The 8751-nt window shown below is 35.0% G+C and overlaps 1 protein-coding gene and 1 long non-coding RNA gene across 2 annotated transcripts in view; both read left to right on the forward strand.

The window, feature by feature from the left end:
- CCDC178 (coiled-coil domain containing 178) overlaps window positions 1-8751 on the forward strand; it is a 477035-nt gene that overhangs the window by 406141 nt on the left and 62143 nt on the right. The gene's annotated exons all lie outside the window — the stretch shown is intronic.
- Window positions 1944-8751, forward strand: part of LOC116528205 — a 12030-nt gene continuing 5222 nt past the window's right edge. Inside the window, exons 1-2 of the long non-coding RNA XR_004258924.1 lie at window positions 1944-2040; window positions 3546-3548. This is a non-coding gene — a long non-coding RNA (uncharacterized LOC116528205). The remainder of the gene's footprint in view (window positions 2041-3545; window positions 3549-8751) is intronic.

An 8751-nucleotide genomic window follows, 5' to 3' on the forward strand; every position in this document is an offset into this window, starting at 1 on the left:
AGAACCCCAATAACAACTCCTGTTGTTACTACTATAACTTTCTGTCATGAAATGGGATGATCACAGGCCTGTTGTTGGGTAGAAAATGATAAAAATTCTTTATAGATTCTGTGAACATAGATTATTTTCACAGCCTCTATGTAGGAAATGCTGCTTCTCCTATGCTGAAATAGTTCAATATAACTTTTAAAATACTGTTTGTATTAGTTTTCTATTGCTGTGTAACAAATTGAGCAGCTTAACATACAATACATTTATTAGCTCGCAAGCTTCATAGATCAGATACGTAAACAGAGTTGAACAGGGTCCTCTGCCCAGCATTTCACAAGACTGAAATCCAGTTGTCATCCAGGCTCTGTGCCTTTCTAGAGTTTTGGGCCATCTTCCAAGATTATGTATTGCTGGCAGAATTCACTTTTTCTTGCTGGTTGTCAGTAAGGGACCACTCTCATCTTCTAGAGGCCCTCGCAATTCTTTGCAATGCAGCATCCCTTTCAAAGGCCCTCTCATAGCACAGCACTTCAAGAGTAAAAGGAGACTCCCTCCTTACCTGCAAAGACAGAGTCTTGTATAACCAGAAAGCCTAACATAATCACAGGAGTGACGTCTTACCACCTTTCCATATTCTATTGGCTAGAAGCAAGTCAGAGATTCTGTCCCCACTCAGAAAGAAGGGATTCTACAAGGGTTTGACTTGTTGGGATCATCTTGGAATTCTCCCTACCACAGTGGTACAAGGAGTATTTATTGAGATAATGTATCTATACATTCAGTACTTGGTTTATGAAAAGCACTTGCTAAAAGTAAACTGTTATGAGTGATATTGTCCATATAATATTTAAACACTAAGCAAATAGTCACTTTAAGGCTAAATTTAGAAAAAAAATTACAAAATTGGAAATTGAAAATTGTTGTCATACATTGCCATCAAACATTTATTAGACATTTATTTGTACATTCCTCTCAATGGATTGTGACTGTGTAGGTAAATTAGCTTACATAATGCATTGAAGCATTAGGAATTCTTCCCTCTTAAAACAGTACTTCTTAAGCATTCAGAAGTGTGAAATAAAACCAATGCAAATTCAATCTTAAATAAGTTCTTTTAGCCTATTACAAAGGCTAAGTAAGAAGGAACAGTTTTATTCTAAAGATTATTTGGTCTAAAAATATGATGTTAATACAGTCAACCAAATGAATGTCACAGATCCTTATTTTTGATAACTGTTAAAAAATTGTAAATTATCTCATGTTGAAATAGAAATGTGCTTATTTATTTCTCCTTTTTAAACAACTTTCCAGTAAAGCAAATATTTAAGTCTTTCATTTAAATTCACAGGAAAGGTATCACAATCATTTAGAAGAATGTCATGTGGCATGTTTACATTTGATATTATGCCTCAGTTCTAGTTATTACAGGTTTTCACTACTGGTAGGAGTTATATAGTAAAAGATCATTACTTTCTTTGTGTACACAAAATTAGAACTGTAGAAAAAGTAGCATCTACTTATTTTGAGTTTTAACTTTTAATTTTTGTGTGTGCATAGTGGATGTATATATGGGTTACATGAAATAGTCTAATGAAGGCATAAAATGGATAATAAGCAGAGTAAATTAGATATCCATCACCTCAAACATTTATCCTTTTTTGTGTGTTACAAACAATCCAATCATTCTCTTAGTTATTTTAAAATGTATAAGTTATTATTGACTCAGCCACCCTGTTGTGCTATCAAATACTAGATCTTATTTATTTTATCTAACTGTATTTTTGTACCCATTAACCATCTGCTATTCCCCATGCCACTAACCTTCCCAGCCTCAGTAACCACCATTCTAATCTCTATTTCCATGAGTTCCATTGTTTTTGCCTTTCAGCTCCCACAGATAAGTGAGAACATGCAAAGTTTGTCTTTATGCCTGGTTTATTTCACTTAATGTCCTCCAATCTCATCCATGTTGTTGCAAATAACGGGAACTTGTTCTTTTTATGACTAAATAGTACTCCCTTTTGTATATGTACCACATTTTCTTTGTCCGTTAACCTGTTCATAGGTGCTTAGGTTGTTTCCAAATCATGGCAATTGTAATAGTGCTGCAATAGATATGAGAGTGCAGATATCTCTTCAATATACTGACTTCCTTTGTTTTGGGTAAATATCTAGCAGTAGGATTGTTGAATCATATGGGAGCTTTTTTTTTAGTTTTCTGAACAGCCTCCAAACTATTCTCCATAGTGGTTGTACTAATTTGTATTCCCACCAACAGTGTACAAGGGGTCCCTTTTCTCCATATCCTCACCAGCAGTTGTTATTGCTTGTATTTTGGATAGGAGCCAGTTTAAATGAGGTGAGATATGTCTCATTGTAGTTTTAATTTGCAGTTCTCTGATGATCAGTGATGTTGAGCACCTTTTCATATACCCATTTGCTATTTGTATGCCTTCTTTTGAGGCATGTCTCTTCAAATATTTTGCTCATTTTTTGATCTGATTATCAGATTTCTCCTATAGAGTTGTTTGAGCACCTTATATATTCTGGTTATTAATCCTTTGTCAGATGGATACTTGGCAACTATATTCTTTCATCCTGTGGGTTGTCTTTTCACTTTGTTGATTGTCTCCTTTGCTGTGCAGAAGCTTTTTAACTTTATGTGACCCCATTTGTCCATTTTTGCTTTGGTTGCCTGTGCTTGTGCGGTATCATTCAAGAAATCTTCAGTCCAGTGTTCTGGAGAATTTCCCCAAAGTTTTCTTGTAGTAGTTTCAGTTTGAGGTGTCAGATTTCAGTCTTTAATCCATTCTGATTTGAATTTTGTATATGGCAAGAGATAAGGGTCTTGTTTCATTCTGCATATCGATATCTAGTTTTCCCGGCATCATTTATTGAAGACTGTCTTTTCCTCAGTGTATGTTCTTGGCACCTTTGTCAGAAGTGATTTCACTGTACGTGTGTGAATTTGTTTCTGGATTCTCTATTCTGCTCCATTGGTCCATCCGCCTGTTCTTATGCCAGTACCGTGCTGTTTTGGCTACTAATGCTGTTTAACATAATTTGAAGTATGGTAATATGATTTCTTCAGTTTGTTCCTTTTGCACAGAATAGCTCTGGCTATTGAAGGCATGTTCTCTGAATCAACTTTTTTTTTCAGTATCAATTGAAACAGCTCTGGCTATTCTGGGTCTTTTCTGGCTCCACATAAATTTTAGGATTTTTGTTTCTGTTTCTGTGAAGATAGGTTTGACTATTCTGGGTCTTTTCTGGTTCCACATAAAGTTTAGGATTTTTTTTCTATTTCTGTGAGGTTGTCATTGGTATGTTGATAGGATTTCATAGAGTATTTGAATTGCATTGGATAGTACAGACATTTTAATTATATTCTATGAACTTGGAATATTTTTTCTATTTTTTGTGTCCTCTAATTTCTTTCATCAATGTTTTATAGTTTTCATTGTAGAGATATTTTACTTCTTTGGTTAATTACTAGGTATTTAATTGTATTTGCATCTGTTGTAAATAGGATTACTTTCTTGAATTTTTTCTAGATTGTTCACTATTAACATATAGAAATGCTGTAGATTTTTGTATGTTGATTTTGTGACCTGCAACTTTGCCAGATTTGTTCATCAGTTCTAATAGTTTCTGGTGGAGTCTTTAGGTTTTCCCAAATATAAGATTATATTATCTGCAAACAAGAATAATTTACTTCTTTCTAATTTGAGCGCCCTCTATTTCTCTCTCATCTCGTTGCTCTAACTAAAATTTACACTACTACGTAGCATAACTGTGGTGAAAGAGAACATCTTTGTCATGTTCCATATCTTAGAGGAAGGACTTTCAGTTTTTCCTTATCAGTATCATACTAGCTTTGGATCTATTGCATACGGCTTTTATTGTATTGAGGTATGTTCCTACTATGCCCAGTTTTTTGAGGGGTCTTATTATGAAGGAATGTTAATTTTTATCAAATGTTTTTCAGCATCAATTGAAATGATCATGTGATTTTGTCCTTCATTCTGTTTACATGATGTATCACATTGATTGATTTGCATATGTTGAGCCATCCTTATTTTCCTGAGAGAGAACCCTCTTGGTCATGATAAATTATCTTTTCATGTATTGTTGAACTCAGTTTGTTAATATCTTGTTGAGGATTTTCTTCATCAATGTTTGTCGGTGATATTGGTTTGCAGTTTTCTTTCTTTCTTTCTTTCTTTCTTTCTTTCTTTCTTTCTTTCTTTCTTTCTTTCTTTCTTTCTTCTTTCTTTTGATGCATCTTTGTCAGGTTTTGGTATCAGAATAATACTGACCTCGTAGAATGACTTCGAAAGTGTCTCCAACTCATGTATTTTTCAGAATAGTTTAAGCAGAATTGATATTAGCTCTTCTTTAAATGTTTGGTAAAATTTAGCAGTGATGCCATCAGGTCCTGGGATTTTCTTTGCTGGGAGACTTTTTTTTATTATGGCTTCAATGTCACTATTTGCTTTTGGTCTGTTCAGGTTATGGATTTCTTCATGGTTCAATCTTGATAGGTTACAGGTATCTAGGAATTTATCCATTTCTTCTAGGCTTTCCAATTTATTGCCATATAATTGCTCACAGTAGCTGCTCCCTTTGAATTTCTATGGTGCTTGTTGTAATGTCTCCTTTTTTATTTCTGATTTTATTTATTTGGGTCTTTTCTCTTTTTTTCTCAGTCTGACTAAAGGTTTATCAATTTTGTTTATCTTTTCAAAACATCAACTTTTTGTTTCACTGATCTTCTATAAGTTTGCTTTATTTCAATTTCATTTATTTCTACTCTGATCTTTATTATGTCTTTTTTTTCCTACTAATATTGGATTTGGTTTGCTCTTGCTTTTCTAGTTCTTTAAGATGCATTATTAGGTTGTTTATTTGAAGTTTCTAGTGTTTTATGTAAGTTCTTATTGCTATAAACTTTCCTCATACTACTTCCTTCACTGTATCCCACAGGTTTTGGTGTGTTGTATTTCTATTATCATTTAAGAAAACTTTAAATTTTCTTCTTAATTTCTTCATTGACCAACTATTCATTTACAAGCATATTGTTTAATTCCATATATGTGTTTTATTTCAGAATTCCTCTTATTAATAATTTCTAGTTTTGTTTCATTTTGGTCAAAGAAGATACTTGATATAATTTATATTTTTATAATTTTTTAAGACTTGTTTTGTGGCCTCACATATGGTTTATTCTTGAGAATGATTCATGTGCTGAGAGAATAATTTGTATTCTGCAGCTGTTAAATGAAATATTCTGTAAATATCTATTAGGTCCATTTGTCCTATAGTGCAGATTAAATCTGATGTTTCCTTGTTGATTTTCTGTCTGAGACATCTGTCCAATGCTGAAAGTGGGGTGTTGAAGTCTTCAGCTGTTATTATATTGAGATATATCTCTCTATTTTGCTCTAATACTATTTGCTTTGTATATCGGGATGATCCAGTATTTGGTGCATATATATTTACAATTATATTCTCTCACTTAATTGACCTTTTTATCACTAAATTATGACCTTCTTTGTCTCTTTTTATAGTTTTTGCCTGAAATCCATTTTGTCTGATATAAATATAGCGACTCCTGCTCTTTTTTGGTTTCCATTTACATGAAGTATCTTTTTCCATCCCTTTATTTTCAGTCTATGTGTCTTTGCAGGTGAAGTGTGTTTCTTATAGGCAACAGACACTTTATGCTGGATCTTGTTTTTTAATCCAGTCAGACAATCTATGTCTTTTGACTGGAGAGGTTAGACCATTTACATTCAATATTATTGATAAGTACGGACTAAGTCATGTCATTTTCTTATTTGTTTTCTGGTTGTTTTGTGATCTTCTCTTCCTCACTTCTCTCCTTCATTCCTGTCTTCCTTTTAATGAGAGTGATTTTCTCTGGTGGTATGTTTTAATTTTCTGCTTTTTATTTTTATGTATTTGTTGTATGTTTTTCAATTTGAGGTTAACATGAAGTTTGAAAATATTATCATGTAACCCATTATTTTAAACTGATGCTGACTGAACACAGATTGCATTAACAAACAAACCAATAAGAAAAGAGAAAACTAATAAAAACTCCACTTTAACCTCTTTACCCCACCTGTTAACTTTTTGTTGTTTCTATTTATATCTTATTATGCTGTCTTGAAAAGCTGTTGTGGTTCTTTTTTTATCAGTTCATCTTTTAGTCTATCTACTCAAGAATGAATACTTTACACACTACAATTACAGTGCCATAATATTCTGCATTTGTCTCTATACTTACTATTATCAGTAAGTTTTGCAACTTCAAATGTTTTCTTATTGCTTGTTAATATCTTTTCTTTCATATTGAGGTACTCCTTTAGCATTTCTTGTAGGACAAGTCTGGTGTTGATGGAATCTCTCAGCTTTTGTTTAGCTTGGCAAGTCTTTAATATCTTCTTCATATTTACAGGATATTTTCACTGGGTATGCTATTCTAGGATAAAAGTTTTTTTCTTTCAGCAATTTAAATATGTCATGTCACTCTCTCCTGGCTTGTAAGTTGTCCACTGAAAAGTCTGCTGCCAGACATATTGGAGCTCCATTGTATGCTGTTTGTTTCCTTTCTCTTGTGCTTTTAGGATTCTTTCTTTAGCCTTTGAGTTTGATTATTCAATGTCTTGAGGTAGTCTTATTTGGGTTAAATCTGTTTGATGTTCTATATTCTCCTTGTACATGAATATTAATGTCTTCCTCTAGGTTTGAGAACTCTTCTGTTATTATCCCTTTAAATCAACTTTCTACTCCATCTATTTCTTTACATTCTCTTTAAGTCCAATAACTCTTACTTTGTCTTATGAAGCTGTTTTCTAGATCTTGTAGGTGTGCTTCATTTAAAAAATATATTTTTTCTTCTGTCTCCTCTGATTATTTTCAAGTAAGCTGTCTTCAAGCTTACTAATTCTTTCTTCTGCTTGATCCTTCTGCTGATAAGAGACTCTGATGCATCCTTTAGTATGTCAGTTGCATTTTTCAACTCTAGAATTTCTCCTTGGTTCTTTTCAATCATTTCAATCTCCTTATGAAATATTTTTGATAGGATTCTGTATTCTTTCTTGATGTTATTTTCAATTTTATTGAGTTTTATCAAAACAGCTATTTTGAATTCTTTGTCTGTTAGGTCACATATTTCTGTCGCCATTAATGCTCCCTTAGTTGATTTGCTGAGGTCCTGTTTTCCTGGATGGCCTTAATGCTTATGGGTGTTCATTGGTACCTGGACATTGCAGAATTAATTATTTATTTCAACAGTTTTGGTATGGGCTTGTTTGTACCTCCTCTACTCACAAAGGCTTTCCAGGCATTTGAAGGGACTTGGGCATTGTGATCTGAGTTTTAGCATCTATGGCCATATCTACATTAGGGATCACCCCAAGCTCAGTAAAATATGGCTCTTACAGACTCATAGAAGTACCACATTGGTGGTCTTGAAAAAATTAAAAAAAAAAATTCTCAGTAATTAAGTAAACGCTTGTTCTCTTTCCTTACTTTCTCCCAAACTAATGGAATCTCTCTCTGTGCTGAGCTTCATGGAGCTGGAGAAACTATGACAATAAGCATTTCTGTGGCCACCACCACTGGGACCACATCAGGTCAGACCTGAAGCCAGCACAGCACTGGGTTTTGTCCAAGACCTGGAGCAAGCACAACCTTGCTACAACCTATGTTTGCTCAAAGCTTTAGGGCTCCAGAATCAGCAGGTGGCAAAACCAATCAAGCTACCAAGCTTATGTCCTTCCCTTCAGAGCAGTGAGTTCTCATGGCCTTGGGTGGGTCCAGAGATGCTGTGTGGGAGCCAGAGCATAGAGTTGGAAACCTTAGAAATCTACCTGGTGCTCTATTCTCTGCAACTGAGCTGGCATGCAAGCCACAAGACAAATTCCTTCTGCCTCTTTTCTCCCCTTTTAATAAGCAGATGATTCTCTCCCTGTGGCCGCCAATGCATCAGGCCCATAACAAGTACTATCCGGCTACTGCCAATCTTCACTCAAGGCCCAAGGGTACTTTAGCCAGACTGTGATGAGTGCTGCCAGGTCTGTGACTCTCCTTTCAGAACTGTGGTCTCCTCTCTGGTCCAGGGAAGATCCAGAAATGCCATCCAAGTGCTACAGCCTAGAATTGGGAACTCCAATTGGCCCCTTGATTGTCAACTCTACTGTGGCCAAGATGCTATCTAAGCTCTGAGACAAAGTCCCTTTTGCTCTTCCCTCTCCTTTTCTCAAGCAGAAGGAATTTCTTTCCATAGCCACCACAGCTGGAAATATGTTGGATCACACCTGATACCAGTTTATCTCTAAATCTCACCCAAGGCCTGCAAAGAATACTGCCTGGGTATCACTGCTCATTATTCAGGGTCCAAGGGCTCTTTGGTCAGCAGGTGATGAATCCTGTCAGTGTGAGGTCATTCCCTTCAAGGCAACGGGTTCCTTTCTAACCCAAGAATTATTATCTGTGAGCTAGGGTCTGGAATAGGGGCCTCAGGACTCTGGTGGATGCTCTATCCTACTATAGATTAGCTAGTATCCAAGTTGCAAGACAAATTCCTCTCTACTATGGAAGGAGCCTTTCCTGGATCTGCAAATTGTGCCACCCAGGGTTGGGGCAGGGATGGTGCAAACACTCTCTTGGTTGCTCCAGCTGGTATATATATATATATATATATATATATATATATACACACACTTTACACACACACACACACGATATATA

Source organism: Sapajus apella, unplaced genomic scaffold, assembly GCF_009761245.1.
Source record: "Sapajus apella isolate SASKATOON/1434 unplaced genomic scaffold, GSC_monkey_1.0 scaffold57, whole genome shotgun sequence".
Taxonomy (NCBI): domain Eukaryota; kingdom Metazoa; phylum Chordata; class Mammalia; order Primates; family Cebidae; genus Sapajus; species Sapajus apella.